This window comes from Lepisosteus platostomus, chromosome 2, assembly GCF_059453375.1.
Source record: "Lepisosteus platostomus isolate fLepPlt1 chromosome 2, fLepPlt1.hap1, whole genome shotgun sequence".
NCBI classification, from domain to species: Eukaryota; Metazoa; Chordata; class Actinopteri; order Semionotiformes; family Lepisosteidae; genus Lepisosteus; species Lepisosteus platostomus.
In genome coordinates, this window is record NC_142612.1 from 15,793,051 (window position 1) to 15,810,138 (window position 17,088).

The 17,088-nt window shown below is 39.7% G+C and overlaps 1 protein-coding gene across 1 annotated transcript in view; it reads right to left on the reverse strand.

Moving 5' to 3' along the window:
* Positions 1-15,688, reverse strand: part of gpr156 (G protein-coupled receptor 156) — a 44,254-nt gene extending 28,566 nt beyond the window's left edge. The window contains exon 1 of the mRNA XM_088600346.1: positions 11,740-15,688. The gene's annotated coding sequence lies outside the window, so the exon portion shown is untranslated. The remainder of the gene's footprint in view (positions 1-11,739) is intronic.
* Positions 15,689-17,088: the final 1,400 nt, after the last annotated feature.

A 17,088-nucleotide genomic window follows, 5' to 3' on the forward strand; every position in this document is an offset into this window, starting at 1 on the left:
AAGCGAATGTTCAGTAATTTGCATCCATCCTTCCATATTCTAACCACTTCATTCAATTCAGAGCTGGGGGGAAGCCGGAGCTCTTCAGTGATATTTTTTGGAAGGAACTATGGGGGTGTGACATAGTGATGCAACTCAGTGGTTCCTACTCCTGCCTCAGTGCGAAGCCCTGGTTTCAGTTCCAGACCTGGGATGCTATCTGTGTGGAGTTTGTATGTTCTCCCTGTGTTTGTGCAGGTTTCTACCCACAATCTAAAGATATACTGGTACTGTTAGTTAATGCTCTTCTAGGGAAATTGGCTCCAGTCTGAGTTTGTGCCCTTGGTTGGTCTGGTGTCCTCCACTGTGCTAAAGTATTGATGGGAAATAAATCTGGAACTAGGTCCATGACACTCAGGAGTCCAGAGCTCACTGTGTTTTGGGGTCTGTGTAACATGGTGTCTGCTTGGAACTCAAACAGATTTCATTCATTCATTTCAAAGCCCTTAATTGAGGCGGATATTTCTGAACAAATAAGAGTGATGTTCAGTTGAGATTTCTGGACCTTGGAAATGGAAATTTTGACTCTTCAGTCTTTTGACCTCCAATCAAAGACAATATTTTTATCAATCTGTCAATAATGTTTGGAGTCTTGTGAAGGCAAGGAGGGACAACAGCGTGCTCCCTGCAGTACTGAGAGTCGCGTCTCAGTTTAACTCAAGGCATGATTTATACAAATGAAATAGCCTATGTGCCCTTTTAAAAGTACATATTGACTGCAGGCAGCTTGGGATGTGTTTCATTACTTTGAAGTAACTCTCAACATAGATCACTGTCACTGTCAACAATATAGGCCCTGACATGTCATACAATTCAATGACATGTGTCATCCCATTGCCACTCTGCATGGGAATACAAATGTCCTTCCTAACCACTGCCAGGTGCGTTATCACATGTGATGCACCAGGCAAACCTCCGTAATTATGCCCCATGTCCTGCCACTGCATTGCGTCATGTATGTATATACTGTATGTGTAATGTGCTCTCAAATATATGTTTTTGCTATGGGACTTCCTTAAGAGGAAAAATACAGGCAGTGTGATCAAGGCCTAAAGCTGCAGTGAAGCCTGTGTTATTCTCACTGTTAGAACGTGCTCCTCAGCACACAGGGTGGGGGACAGGGAGAAAACACAGGTTACTACCCCCCCATGAACCCCCATGAAAATGGTTTTCCAACAGGGTGGTCAGTGAGGCTAGAACAAGCTGCCCAGCCACGTATGGAAGATGAAGGCGATACTCTGGCTTCTTTCAAGGAATGGCTGATGAGATTCATGCATCTGGTGGTTACTAACTACCTTAACTACGGTTAAGAACTAACTAGTTCTTTGAAAGGGAGTGGATAACAGATTAAATTGAAGCTGTGGGTAATAATTTCCAGTGTCCTTGGGTTTGGAAAGGTGCATAATAAATAAAAGTTATTATTATTAATTACCACTTCAATTTAACACTTATACTGTATATGAAATTTTAAAATGGCCTCCTTGGTTTTATTTCAAACAAAGAGAGGTATCTATTAGCTGCAGATGTGCGTAGTGTGAACGCACACACACAGCACTTGAGGGTGTTGTCTTCTGTCTTTTACTGCTTGTTGTCATCATCTTGAAACCCACAACACAACCTGTCATTACAACTTCAAATAGGTCTGCAGCCTCATTCCCAGAACCTGGTAGAAGTGTGTGCTATATACCAGCTGTTCTTTGAGAAAGACCCAGAGAGCACATTTTATTTTTACAAAAAAGATGCATATTGACAAATCGTCCTTTTACGGGGATAAAGTGGCACAAATTTGGAATTCCAAAATATTTTATGATTATTTTGCAAATGTTTACTGTTTTTGCCTAATTGCAAAATGTTACCAGAAGGACTGAACATACAGAGACTATACTGTATATCAATAGAATACTTGATGGGATAATGTACAGTACACAGAATGTAGACCTGTTTATTGAACATTACTTAATACAAGTTCCACATGTGAGTGACTGCAATTTAAAAATCATCACGTGGCATTCTGTGTTCTCTTAGAAGGCAAACAACATAAGTAATAACAATTGTTTTATTTAATTCAGTAAAATGCAACATAAATGTTATAAAACATCAGTTTTATATTTCACTGTGGGGTTGATATGCAGAGATTATCTAAAATGTTTTCAACCAAGCAACAATTCTGAACAAACAAGGTGACAGAATAATAACCGTTTCAAACCTGCTTCTCCACATCCTGACTGCAGAGCATGATTTATGTCCCTCACTGTCTTCTGTCCTGTTGAGCACTTGACAAGACAAGGTATGCTTTCAAAACACACATATTGTTTCACATTTTGGACTATCATTTTGACCTTATAGCCACACGGGAAGCCAATGTTTTCCACACAGTTGTGTTGTCGGATGATGCCAGAGGTGTGCTTTCTGGCAGAAATCAGTGTCATTGAATTGCCCCTCATTCTTCAGTGACTATTCACTGACTACTTGTGTTGTGTTATGTGTGTGAATCACTAACTTTTGACACACCAAAGTCAGAAGCTTTGCCCAGTGAAGCTTGGCCGGGTGCTTCAGACTTTCTGCCTTTGACTCAGGTTCTGTCGGGTCTGGGATTCTGTGAGTCGGAGGTAGGGAGAGCTGTAAAGCAGAATTCTTCAGGTTGCCATTTTGTAACAGCTCTCAGTTAGTGTACCCATCAACGACTTTGCTAGCAATGTGCTCAGGTCGAGCTTTGTAATTATTTCCTTAATTATTTATGAAGGCACTCTGCCTATTAATGAAGTCTGCTTTAAAAAGACAGATTTATGAAGCAGACAACAATTAAACATATTATTACCAGTAACCATGTTTTTGATTTGGATTATTTAATTAAGCTTCCAAGATCTCTTAACTGGAGAAAAAAAAAAACCAAGACTGTGAAACCCATTTCTATGTCTGTGCCCCTCAAGGTCAGCTATTGAGTCTGACTTTGATGACATACTATATGCAAGAGCCAATGGAGTAGGTCAGTTTGTTAACACCCTGCTTTCACGGCAAACTTGAGAATGAACCTTGCAGAGCCTCTTTGGAAGAGTCTGATGCAAATGCAAGATGAAATCATTCTTAGTGCGTCTGTATTCGACGTCATCATTAGCATAGCCCTGTTTTTCAGAAATAACACTGGAGTTTCTGTGCATTCCTTGCCTGTTCTGGGAGAGTCCAAGAGTCTAGAGTCCAGTAAAGTGGTGGTGGAACCAATAGGTGTCACTGTCTGTCTCTTTTAACCCATAATAAAGAACATCATTGGGCAGTGGGCTCTATTCTGGACAAAGAGGTGCTACATGGAATAAAACTGCAGGTGCACAACTTCAGATTAGAAGTTATGCTCTCTCTAGTTGTACACACTCCAACGTGTTTACTACAACTCAAATAAATATGGCAAATATCATTCCACAGTTGACCAAAACTCTTAATGTTGAACTAAGTTTTCCTGTTTTATTGCCTGTGCTGTCAAATAGCATCCTCTACACCAAGGATCTGTTGCAACACAAACTGACAACCCTCCCCATGCTTTGTAATAAATACCTGGTTCTTTTTTTAAATATTACTGTCCTGTACCCATATTGTGTGTCCATTGCATTACAAACAAGTATCATGTTCACATTTCAGCAGGTGTCAAGCACGAAGAATCAAGTTCCAAGCTAATACATATTTAATCTGTCTAATTAGGTAAATGGCGGATATCTAAAGAAACGGCGTACACAGATTAAATGCAGTCTGAAATATTAGAAGAAGCAGATGAAGACGTAGTGAGAGAAGATAAAAATGACTTACAAAGCCTGAAACAAAAGCCAAAATTACAGACTTCTCTTCTCCGACCTGTGAATCACAATTCTTTTTTTCTTTTTTGTGTTTCTTTTGTGCTGAGTGTTATTCAGTAACGCAGAACTGGAATTACTTGCCATTTGCTGCAAGGAACATCTTTTTCACTCTTCTTTTGAAACAGAGGAGTTGCAGGGGAACTGAGATATCAACACTGAAGGTCACTGAAGCCTTTAAAGTCAAGTGGTAGCTATGCAATGCAGCAATGTGTTTGAATGTATATCTGGAGGCGTATTTGCATATTTGCATAAATTCTACAAAATTGCAATCTGAGATGATATTTTGCAAAAGCACCTCGGTATATAAGAATATATCAGGCCATTGATATGTAACCGTTTCCATGAAATAGACATTTGACATTCAGGTTTTAACGTTTGGATGGGTATAAAATGCAGGGCGACATTATACATTTATTGACATTATATTGCTTTCTCATATACACTGTATATTGAAATGTTGTTCCTCAGCCATAAGAAGAACAGGGATAGTACCTGTCCAGATGAGAACTACCTAATGCAGTGCCCATCCAGAAGTGTGAACTGAAGCAAGGAATTTCATATCAATAAGACTGATTTCTACTAGATGGTTATGGTTATGAAAACAATCATTAGAACTAAACCAAAGGACATATACAGTATATAGCATGTGCGCCCACCACTGAAAACTATACAACAATCTATCTCTACAAGATGTATGTAATCAATGTAATCTATGTAATCAATCTCTACAAGAGGAGTTGTGTAAGTGACTAGCCTGTCAAGTCCAGACCACTACACTCAGACCTCCCCGTTAGTTGGTCTGATACACGTTATTCTGCACATCTTCACTGCATTCGCTGTTGGATGGCCTATATAAAATCTTGACTCAGAACTAAGGAGGACTGGGCTCCACTAGTGGCAAGTTCACTTGAGGTGTTTGTGCTTTCATTCCAATCGCACAAAGGTCTTTTTCTCCTGATCAGTGGGGCATTCAAATTCTTGATTTTCTCCAGGCTTGATAACAGGTTAAATCACTTCATCATCCATGTCCAATCAGCTCTCCCTAATGAGGTGTGTACTAACTAATGTGTATTTTAGTGAGTCATGAATGATCAATAAATCAAACTGACACAAAAATTAATTAATTGATAGCCAAAATCTGCATACCATAATTTCTAGCATACATGCATAGGGTAATAATTTTATTATTTAATGCCCATATTTTATTTTTTATATTTGGTGCTTGGTATTTTTCTATAAGATGGAAAACACCGAATGTGAAGAAGGTACTTTTAAGGATCCCAGGTTTGTGCTGGTGGTGTTGTTATTGTTAGGCCTGGGATTTGGGGATTAAAATTTCCATTAAAAAATAGACTTGTCTTAATTATAATCCTAAATTTTAAACGGGAATACTAATATGTCTTGAGAGTGTTTTTAGTTTTAGGTTTGCAGTTGTGTGTTTGCTGATGATTAAATAATGGTACTATTAGACTGAATTGTGTAAAAACGTTTTACTATGGTTTGGGCCAAGAGTCACCTCTGGGCACAAGGATTAGGATTTGAGTTTTAAATGTGAGAAATGGAGTCAATTAGATCATTTTATTCAGTTTGTTAAGAGACGACCCCAGTCATCCCAGTCACAAACTGTTTTCCCTCCTACCATCCGGTAAACGGTACCGAAGCATTCAGTCTAAGTCCAACAGACTACGGAACAGCTTCTACCTCCAGGCAATAAGACTGCTAAATAGCCAACCTGCAGCTCCTTTAGCAAATCGCCCGTAATGGCTACATGGACACACAGTTTTCACTGTATTCGGCTTACTGCACTAATATAATATAATATGGATATAATATATTGCACACACCATGGACACATAGCAGCAACTACTGCTGCATGCTGTATTGTTGTGCATTTATTATAATAATAATAATAATAATAATAATAATAATAATAATAATAATAATAATAATAATAATTGCTTACACTTATGTAGTGCTTTTCTGGACACTCCACTCAAAGCGCTTTACAGGTAATGGGGACTCCCCTCCACCACCACCAATGTGCAGCATCCACCTGGATGATGCGACGGCAGCCATAGTGTGCCAGAACGCCCACCACACATCAGCTATCAGTGGGGAGGAGAGCAGAGTAATGTAGCCAATTCATAGAGGGGGATTATTAGGAGGCCATGACTGGTAAGGGCCAATGGGAAATTTGGCCAGGACGCCGGGGTTACACCCCTACTCTTTTCGAGAAACGCCCTGGGATTTTTAACGACCACAGAGAGTCAGGACCTCCGTTTAACGTCTCATCCAAAGGACGGTGCCTGTTTACAGTATAGTGTCCCCATCACTATACTGGGGCATTGGGACCCACATGGACCACAGGGTGAGCGCCCCCTGCTGGCCCCACTAACTAACTAAGGTACTGACCAGGCTCACACCTGCTTAGCTTCAGTGGGTTGCCAGTTGTGAGTTGCAGGGTGATATGGTTGCTGGCATTTGATAAATAAACTTTGATTTGATTTGATTTGATTTTGATTCTTAGTTGGCAAGGGACAGGGATGAAGAAAAATTAGTCTTGGACATGGAATAGCATGAGAATGTAGAAGAATGGAGCTAAAACCTAGAAAAGAGTGCTTAACAGTATCTGACACGTGTCTTTTTTCACTTCTGATGGAAAGACGATATCTGAATTCTCTCCATTATTTGAGTACACTTAATTTAATCTTCAAGGACTGATAAACACTTTCATTTGCACTATGCCCAGTTTTTCATCAAAAGCCTTTTCACTCCCATCACATCACAATTATGAGGGCTCTTTGATTTTTGAGAAAGGCTGGTTGAATTTTAAAGTGAAATTATGAAATGCCCATAACAGCAATACTTGAACAGCTTGATAAACCGTTTAACATATATAAAGATTTTATTCTCCCTATGTGTTAAACGTTAAGTATCTGAAATACCCAATTGAATTTAAAAATGCACAAAAAGCAGAGGAGACTTAAAAAAATTTAAAGTTTAAAATCCTGTTTGTTATTCCCCCAAATTTAAAAGGTACACACGCTTAAGCAGATCTCTCATTTTGAAGCAAAATCAACTGAAGAAGAAGTTGGTTGGTAATGCTGTACCTCACACCAGAGTCAAAGGGTGTTCGGACAGAAAGGATATGCTGTATCTGTTGCTGTTTCTCCATGTGACAGTCAATCACCTGGTGAGCCATGACTACTGCTAAGGGATTATAAGCCCAGCAGCCAGGGGCTTCTAGTAGCTTGCCAATGGAAAATATTTTTTAAAGGAAAACCCACAGTATGAAATCAGTATTGCCATTATATTAGAGGTTTACAAAAAATCTGGTTTATCTTACAAAACCAAAAAAGATGCTAGAAAATGTTACTTGTCCATAATGCTTTGATTGTATAAATTGTGGATTTAAATTCAATTGAGCACGTGCCCATTCTGAAGAATTTCCCTGGAGCACACTATGGTTCTGTGCACGCTGGCTGTCTAATTCCAAATCATTTCAGCCTTGGTTCCTGGATTCATCCTTCGGTATGTCACCCACAAGATCTTTCCTTTTCAATACCTTTAAGATTTTGGATGGTGGTGCGGAACATCAATTATTTCGGGGACCGTTATTGGACTCTTTCCTGGGTAGTTCCTTTGAGAATTTTCATTGGACAAGCTCTAATTAATATGTGGCAAAGATGCGGCATGTAATGGCGAGATATTTCACGTTCGTTACTTGTTTCAAATTGTTTTGGAAAAATTAAAGCAAACATGACCCAAAGAACCTTCTTCTTTTGTTGCGTTCTGAGCTTCTACTTAATTTAATCAGGTGTTTGCTTTACTCATTGCAAATGTCATCTTTCAGAAGTAGTGCAGCAATGGTGCCTCAGTCTTCCCACAAAGTGAAAATGTAAAATGACCTGTAATTTTGGGAAGTCACCTCCATCCTGGACGCTAAGATCACACTTGGGTATCAAGTCTTCCCACTATCAGTTTTTCATGGCTCACCTACAGGAAAGTGTATTTAAAGCTGGAACAACGTACTCAGATGTGGTTGACGCCAATACCCTGGTATCTTTCAATTCACTGCTGTATGAGATCCTTGGATTAATTAACTACCAACTACCGAAGGAGTGAGATGAGCCAAATGGTCTCTTCTCCTTTATAATCCTCCATCTATTCTTACTCACCACCAGGAAACGGGATGATTTTGTCTTCTGGCCTTCATGTTTAACCTATGGCTTGTGTTCCCAGATCTCAGTGAAAACACTATCATGGTCACTCCCCTGTCCAGAAGCACATGTGTGTTTCTCTCTACACATATTCTGAGACAGCATTGCGAACACTGAGCAAGAGTGTCCCATCCAGCTTGGGATGTAGAACATAATGGATAAAACAAGGAAAGGAAAGAATAATATAAAGATAACTGAGGAGCTGACAAAACCTTCTTCAAACAGTATCAAGATCCAACAGGTTTTATTTGGCGACACCATGTACGCATTGATGGTTAAAATATAACTATAATTCTAAGACCCAGGAAAGGTTTTCTGACCTACGGTTTTCAAGAAGACAAATGTTTAGCTGCAATGCAGTTTACTGAAATCGATAAGGCTTTTATTCTTTGATAGGCTTACATACAGTATGGATAACCTGACTGTTTTTTATTACATCTAATAGTTAAACCATTAAACATCCAGTGTCTTTTACATTGCAATTAATGCTGTGTTTGCAGAGATACTGTAGGGTGCTTGAGTTCATATGTAATCTCTTCTCTGTTCTGATAAGCTGTGAGTGGTGCATTCCCCTCTGATCATTCTATGATTGTAAGAAATTACACAATGACAGGTCCATGTTCAGTCCATCTTGTTACGTTGAACGTGAGCTGCTTTCTGACTGAAGGGAACTGAATTCAACATCATATAAAGGCAGAACGTTCCCAATACCCACATCTATTAGGCAAAGAAACATTTTCAGTTTGGATTTTAATTACGCTTGCAACCTTAGTTCCTAGATTCACCACTCTGTACGACATCTACAAGATCTTTCCTTTTCAATACCTTTAAGGATTTTGGTGGTGGTGTGGAACAGGGGTTATTCAGGGAGCTCTCACTGCACTCTTTCCTGGGCAGTTACAGTATGTTCTTTGTGTAACCTGGTGATCAGTATTTTGAATGAGGTCTTAACAGTGCATTGTAACATCTCAATCCTACTTCCTATGACCATCAAACGTACGACTCCTGTATCGTGCACAGCCCATGTTCAGCACCACTCTTGGCTGCAATAAGTGTAGCATTTTTTTTAATTCAACTTGAAGGGGATGATGATTAGTTGGTCGTTTTGAAAACACGAACATGCAAGGCTGTTGTGCCTTCTGAAGAATGGTATGCCATTTCGACTTGTGAAAATGGATCTAGTTCTGTTTTAATAATAATAATAATAATAATAATAATTGCTTATACTTATATAGCGCTTTTCTGGACACTCCACTCAAAGCGCTTTACAGGTAATGGGGACACCCCTCCACCACCACCAATGTGCAGCATCCACCTGGATGATGCGACGGCAGCCATAGTGCACCAGAACGCTCACCACACATCAGCTATTAGTGGGGAGGAGAGCAGAGTAATGTAGCCAATTCATAGAGGGAGATTATTAGGAGGTCATGATTGGTAAGGGCCAATGGGAAATTTGGCCAGGACACCAGGGTTACACCCCTACTCTTTTCGAGAAATGCCTTGGGATTTTTAATGACCACAGAGAGTCAGGACCTTGGTTTTACATCTCATCCGAAGGACGGCACCTGTTTACAGTATAGTGTCCCTATCACTATACTGGGGCATTAGGACCCACATGGACTGCAGGGTGGGCGCCCCCTGCTGGCCCCACTAACACCTCTTCCAGCAGCAACCTTAGTGTTTCCCAGGAGGTCTCTCATCCAGGTACTGACCAGGCTCACACCCGCTTAGCAACCTTAGTGGGTTGCCAGTTGTGAGTTGCAGGGTGATATGGCTGCTGGCCAATTATACTGTTTTGGCATAATAAGTTGATTAGAAGGAATACTTTTGCTTCTAACCAGAAGGTAATGCACTAATTACTGTTTTCTTTTTCCTATATCACATACAAACACTAATTCACATACCAGACACCCCTCACCCCCTTCTCTTACTCTGCATACCCATATTTATGTTCCTGTGCCTGTGTGTATTATTTGGCTCTTGGTTCTTCATTGTTTTCCTGTTCTGCTTTGCCTGCTTGTGCCTGCAGCCTAAATCTGTGATGTCATTTTAAGTGATTCATTGATATACACACTTCACACCATTACTGCCTGCACTCCTGCGTCCCCACATTTCTCTTTCCCTAAATCATAAACTCCAGCAATTGTACATGTACATGCAACACAGAAAATGAGGTTTATACACACCTGTCATCTAGTTGAACATGAAAGTATATGTGTTTCAGCATAAACCGTCGATAACATGCGAAAACCTCCAGTCATATTTGACTTCCTAAAGGGCCTAATACGTCTCAAATTATTAAATCATACAATGTATAGCAACAGACATTCACATACATGTAATACAGCTGTAATAACTTCTAATATCACTAATATCGTATCATCTATGTCTATCTATATACAGTCTCTATCATACAGTACGTCTTTATTTCGTACTAAAATAGTAAAAAACAGAGGCTTTTCCAAAGAAGTGGACATGCCTGTGTGAGGCTGTTTATTTCTTGCTGACGCGGAACTGTCGCACAATAGGCAATTTGACTAGAGAGAGTAGCACAAGTGCAAAAATCATATTCACCTGAAATGTCTTAGTTTGTATATGTCCAACCTTACACAAATACAGACTTTCACAGCAAAATCTGTTACTCTACAAATACATGCCGGCTTTATCAGCTTTGACAATATAGCTGGGTAGTTTATGCCAAATTTCCACAATCCTTTACGAGACAATGTTCCTTCTATGCTTTGCTTTAAAGCACTTTCTTGTGTCCTATAGTTTGTGCTTCATTGCTGATTCTGAAATCCATTTGGTTAACTACATCAATATCTTTGAGTATTTGGAATGTACCAGATCCTTTTGTAGTCTTCCTTCTACTTCAAGACTACGAGAGATTATTTTATTTTATTCTGTCAGTGCAGAATGTTAATTTGATCCCAGTAATGTATCTGGTTGCTTCTATAGACTAATTCCAAAGCAGTAATATGTTTTGTAATATAGTATTCAAAATGAGATCTTTCTATTGCTGGGTGAAATTGTAACACAACATCCTTTGAGTTAAATTGTTTTTAACTCTATAACATGACATTTGTTGTTTTATTGCTTCCCCACATTACAGAACAGTGGTCAGTCTTTCATACATAGCCTCTTCCTGCTCATTGTATGTACAGTGAATGTCCTCTGTCTGATGTTTGCCCAGTGTTGAATTTTGTGTAAATTTGTTTGAATTTCATTTGCAGTTTCTACAACATTAGGGGAAATACAAAGGAAATTCACACTGTAAACTAGGCTAGTTTATTTGATGATACCAGAATCTAGATTAATAATATAAAACAATGGACAGCAGTAGTTCAACTAATGTAGAACATTATGAAAGGAAAGTTTTTTTTTTATTTTGCTTTTTCTTTCCTCTTGATTGGTGATTTTTTTTTAAATAGAGCAACTTTTTAAGCTACAATAAACAACTGCCTTTAGTTCATTTTGAATTAATATATCTTATAAACATATTGTTCTGGACTTTTCAGTTCTTAACCAGACGTATTCATACTTTTCTTGGCATACATCGAAGAAGGCCATTTCCTAAATGAGGCAAACGTTAGGCATTACTGCATTAAAAGGACAAGGGAGAAAGCATGTCTTACCTAGAGCTGAGGGAGGGGAAGATGGCAGTACAGGCACAGCAGAATGCTTGTTCACCAAGAAACACACTGGTATCCGTCCGAGCAGCTGGACTGTACCTGCTGTGGCTTGGTCTATCAAGTGACAGCATCGTCCTCAGGCTGGTCTCATCGATCTCACAGCGCCCGCTGCACTGACACTTTGTCTTCAGGGCTTCCAGGCTCGTTAGTTCAGCTCCCCGGGCTCCAGCTGTCAGTCAGTGAGTCTCGCACCTGCTCAGTGTCACCAGGTCATCTCCTCAGCTGGGGGGGGGTGTGGATGAGATCCATTGCCTTGAGCCCTGCCTTCACACTTCTAGAACTGAAGCCGTAAACATGGGCAGCTCGCTCAGGCCTTCCTTCCACTCGGTCCCCTTTCGACTGCTCCCTCGTAACGAAAGTAACTTGGCAGCATATTTTTGGTCAGGTTCAGTCATGCATATCAGCCTTTTCCATCTTTGGCCCATGCACCTGTGGCGAAATCCTGTTCCCCGCAGCTCTCCTGTCACCTGTAAGCGAGGGCTCTCTTCAAACAGCCCACATGTGATTCAGCCCCAGAATCCAGACACGCTGCCCGATTCCTGTTGACTCATGGGCTGCTCAGTAACATAATCACTGGTTTAAATACACAATGAAAAATCGTTTTTGTTTCATTTTTGAAGCTGTCTTTGGTTTCAACTGATCCTTGCCCTCTGTTGTGTATTTGAAAATGCATTAACAAGGTGTTGCTGTTTTCTTCTGTGTTAACCTTAATGAACGTTAAAAAAACAGAAGGCTGTGTCTTTTCCTTTTAGAACACTTTAGTCCACACATGATGTCTTGGGTAATTACAAGATGTCTTTGGTAGATTTCAATATTTCCAATGTTAATTGGTTTTAACACAACTCCTTTGAGTATTCTTAATGTGAGACACTGGTAAAAAGAGACAATTGCTACTACAAAACATGTGCTGTGCAATATAACAAACTATATACAATTTATATACTGTACACACAAAGAATTGTAGATGTATTTGCAGTTCTCAATATTATTGTTATTTATGGAATGCAGTAAAGGATTTTGTTATAGCTGCAGCGGGTCTCAATTAACCCCTCATTATCCAATTTCCCTTCACATCCCTTTCTTCACTATATAAACCCACAGTTCACCCTGTAACATTGCTTGGTATTAGGATCTATTCTGCCTCCTGAGCCCACCTTGCCCCTTTTCTACCTCGTCTGGACTCCTTCAACGTTGGTTTTGGATTTCTCGCTCGTCTTGCCCCTATCTGATTTGTTCACCTCTCTTCGCGCCTGTTACCTGGACTTGACTCAGCCTGGAATAACCGAGCACTCTACTTCATCGCTCGCCTTGGATACCTTAGCTTCTGGACCTCACCTGGAGACCTGCACAGGGTTCGTGAATAACATTTCTTACAGATTTATTATTAATATGAACTAATAAATCTTAGGGGGCTGTGTGCTTTATCAGACAATTGTCATATGCTTTCCATCTGCAGTTGTATTATGTTGCTTCTTAGAGGTACTAGTCTGGGATGTTCACAGATGTTTAGAAAGGTTTCTGGCATCTGGAAGACATAGTCAGTGGCTCTTCTACTTGACTGAACAGGCGTGGAGGATGAGCTACATGGCTGAGAGTGCAGTAACCTCACATTCTACCCTCCCACTTGGTCACAGCAGCAGGTGGCTCAGACTGGTACTCGTGCATCAGTCAGCTCCCGTCCTGTGTCTTGTGCTGCCCACTGATTCTCTGCTTCTTTGGTCTCGTGCGGACATGCAAGAAACTGTAACACCTGGCTCTACCCTATCAGCTTCTGAGGTCTTAATTGGCCTTAACGAGGCCAGCCTTGTTATATTGTCATGTGGTGTGGTCTCTGCCTCTCCCCTAGGGGGAGACATCTACATCTGACTCCTGAGTCATGACTTACAGGCCCTGGCTTTGAAATAAATGTGGTAGGAGACCCCTTGCACCAGCTGTGTTGGTGGAAGACTTGCTTTGCGCTCAAAAAAGCAGGAAGATGCCTGCTTAACCCCTAACTTACTACTGAAGGGGAGGATGTCATGACTTTCCTTCCAAGTCCAGTGGTCTCCATCTTTCTGGTAATGAACTCGTTTCTTGTGCTCACATGCAGCAGGCAGTCTCTAGCTCACACCTTTAACACCCTCTAATTAAAGACTTGCTGTCGGGAGCCAGATGATAAGGCACATGGGTTCCAGGAATGCTACTGTACCTGTCTGGCTACAGATGCCCAGGGGGGATAATGTGACTTCTCCCACTCATCTTTAATGGTCCTGCTTTACCACACAGACTTTAGCCTCCCCCTCTTACTCTTCAACCTTCTAAAACAAGGAATGGGCAACTCCAGTCCTTGGGATCTACCTGGTTGTCTTTATTACTCCTCCTTAAATTGAACTAATCATGCAACTTTTTCAACTTATTAATCAACCAGTCTGAAGTCTGAGCATGTCAATGTCTGGAGAAGAATATTACTGTTCTCCATACTTAACCTTAGATGAATAATAGTGTCATAAAAGCATTTTATACGTTTGATCTTTACATTTGAAGATATTATAAATTTCAATATAGTCTCCAGTATTCAATTACACATGAGGTCCTTAAAGAACATTCTGTATTGTATTATTACTTAATCAGTCCCCAGCAGTATGGGTAACAGTGTTATTACAATACAGAATTACATTCTGTATTGTAATATTACTTAATCAGTCCCCAGCAGTATGGGTAACAGTGTTATTAGGATATCCGATTGTTGATAATTCCTGTTCTGTGTGGAATTGGAATTGATGACTGTGACTGCTGTAATAACGTCTCTTTAGGGCAGTGTTATTCTTGTTAGATGTGCTTATTCGCTCCATTTCTTTAAGGTCACAGAGATGAACAGCAGCATCATTGCTCAGTGTATGACAATCACTATGAAAAGGGTGGTTACTAGATCGTTTTGCCTCCAGTCTTGCAAGCTTCTGAGGTATAGAAACACAAGTATCTTACTTCCCCACCTTTTAAAAAAAGGAAAAGCCAGAGTTGTCTTTCAATGGTCATTCATATAAAACACCTGTACAAGTGAAAGACTAATTGCAGGCTGTGATCCCTTGATGAAGGCCGAGTGAGTATCTGTACACCTATGACAGAGTACAACATCTCGGCACAACAAGTTTCCTTTCACCCTCTCGATTCCAAACTTTCTGCCAGTAACAGTCCTGAGATAAAAATATAAGTCCTGTCTTTTCTTTTCAAAAGGTCATTATGATCACCACACTTCCAGAAACACAGTTGATAGTTTTTGGTATCATATTATTCATTCACTAAAAGGTAGCATTTAAGATTATGGATTGCAAATGCTGTTAGAAGTGTTATACAAATATAACGTATCTATGTATTAAGTGTCCTCTATTTGATGAGGATATCAGCAGTAGATTAATTGCATGTTAGAAAAATAACCCTAATCCTGACTCGAGTCTGCAGGTAGATACAGTAGATTGTTCCAATCTGAAATACATAAGAACTATATGAACAGATCGCTTCTCATCAATTTGTAAAGTGTAGTTATGTAACAAAGGTGCGACCAGAGAAACTTAAAAGTGTTGCTGAGGGCCTAGTTTACCAAAATGATTTGAATTGCTAGTCAAATTATAATGTCCCGTATAATTCCCCCATGGTTTCCTGCTCTAGTTTGAATAACTAGGCCAGGGATCACTGATCTGTGGTCCCTTCAACAATTCTAATTTTTAAAAAGTCTTGTGGTCTCAGTCAGCGTAGGCTAACTTGCTGGTGGGGAATGCTTTCTTTATATAAATATAGTGACCTTGTGGTAAAAGACATTTAAAAATAAAATACACATTGCATTGGTAGCATTAAAACCTTGAGGAAAAGGTAAATGAGAAATGTGAAACTGGAATAACATTGTTATTCTTGCATTCTTAACAAGTAAGCACGAATAACAACCAATTATAGTGTTCCTACTGTATGTGAAGAGTGTCTGCTCTACCTCCCAGAAAGAGGGTTAAATTGAACTCTGTGGCACATTAAGTGCCGCTGCCCAGGACACAGGGGATAACACTTTTAGTTTGATATATTTCACCATTGTTGCACAATTTTGTATTTTCTATGCTTTTTGAAAAAACATTTATATCTCCTCCCCTTACTCTGCAGCAAAAGCCAATCATCTTTGTCTGTCTGTGCAACCAAGGCTTTGTGACAGGAAGAGTTGAAGTGACAACATCCACTGCCACAAGAGATCCATGCCCTGAAGAAATGGTTGAAGGAACCAGAAAATGAAATGTCTCTAAACCCATGAAAGACTCACGGACCTCTTGGACGATGAAAGAAAGAACTAGAAGGAGCGAAGATTGCTTAGAGGCATTTATAAAGAGGCTTTCAATTCTGTAAAACGGAAACAAAGCAAAACAAAGGGAAACACACGGAGCCTTTTGTGGGAAGTGAAAAGGAAGTTGCTCTGTATTCCAGCTTGGTGAGGGAGCCATGTTCATATGCAAATCTGCTTCTTGGAGAACTACAAATGCCTCTGATCCTAACTCTCTGACAGCTGCTCGCAACTGCATTCAGGCCATAAAGAAGATTTTTCAATCAATGGAAAAACATCAAAGGAAAAAATCGGCAACACCGCATCCATACCAATAAAAGTGCAACATGTTAATTAATGTAGACTTAGGGTCTTACATACACCATACAGACTGTATAAATGTCTGTTAACACTCAACGCACTTGCATAACAAAATGAGAAGACATTAACGTAAAGCCCAGAGTTCTGTTTTAGCTGAACATGTATTGTGAGAAAACATTCTCAGGTACTTTGCCATTTATATTTGCCTGCCAAATAGCATCGTCTATTTTTACAGCCTTTTTATTTAATTTACCTTTTTTGTTTTTAGGAAAAAAGCATTTCTCACCTGTCACCTATAACAACCTCTTGTTAAAGCCCAAGTCCGTTAATGTCACATTTGAATGAACTGTCCTTACTTTTATATACAAAAATAAGGGTAATGTTACTCTTTGTGGCTTTCGGGTCTAGTGATTGTACAGCGTGCTATTATAAAAATGAGGATAAGACAATACATGTCAAATTTAATTTTTACATGTGGGATGAGGTTAAGGCAGACATAGTGTTGGCATTGTGTTCCAGTTTTGTTTCTGTAGCCCTTCACAAAAAAATATTTTCGTCTTTATTTCTTTCACAATGGAGTTTCACAGGGAACAAATACACAAATGTACAGTATATTGGCACTAACAGCACATTTGTTGCATTTTTATGCCTCTCTGTATATTTATAAGACTCAATACAATCACTGTAGATGGTAG